The sequence below is a fragment of the Alligator sinensis genome, unplaced genomic scaffold, assembly GCF_000455745.1.
Source record: "Alligator sinensis unplaced genomic scaffold, ASM45574v1 scaffold309_2, whole genome shotgun sequence".
In the NCBI taxonomy this organism is placed as follows: Eukaryota; Metazoa; Chordata; order Crocodylia; family Alligatoridae; genus Alligator; species Alligator sinensis.
Genome location: NW_005842231.1, coordinates 1117953 through 1118698, shown reverse-complemented (window position 1 = coordinate 1118698; position 746 = coordinate 1117953).

Below are 746 nucleotides of genomic sequence, written 5' to 3'. Positions count from 1 at the left end.
GATTCTGTTTTCTGTCTCTACCCCTGTTTTCTATTTAAGCCTGGAAGGGAAATGTGCAAAATGTATACTTGTTTTCAGCTATTGTGGAAGGGCAGAAGGGAGGGTTGAGGAGGAAGATGGATCTTGTTTCTTTAATATTAATAAGCTTAAATTCTCCACTGAATTTCATGAAAAATCCCTTTTACTTCCTAGTTGCAATAATGTAGCTCTGTCCCCTGCTGACAAGATGAGGGAGAGAACTGCTATGGAGCAAGCTGATAGAATCCTAGAAAATTCAGGTTAGAAGGGACCTCAGGAGGTCATCTAATCCAACCCCCTGGTCCCCCTGAAGCAGGACCATCCCTAACTAGATCATTCCAGCCAAGGGTTTGTCAATGGCCTTAAAAACCTCCAAGGATGGAGATTCCACAACCTCTCCAGGTAACCTGTTCCAGTGCTTCCACCCTTCTAGGAAGAGAATTTTTCCTAGTATCTAACCTAAACCTCCCTTGCTGCAACTTGAGATCACTGCTCCTTGTTCTGCCATCTGCCACCACTGAGAGCAGTCTAACTAACTCCATCCTCTTTGGAACTGCCCTTAAGGTAGTTAGGGAGGGTGTCTCTTGCACAGTCTCTTCCCTGAGCTACCATTTTCTAGCAACTATGCTAAGGCAGCCTTCTGACAGGGTGGCAGCAACAGATCTTAATTCAGTCTTAAACTCATCTGAAGAGAAGAGGTGATTTTCAGATGAGTTTAAGACTGAATT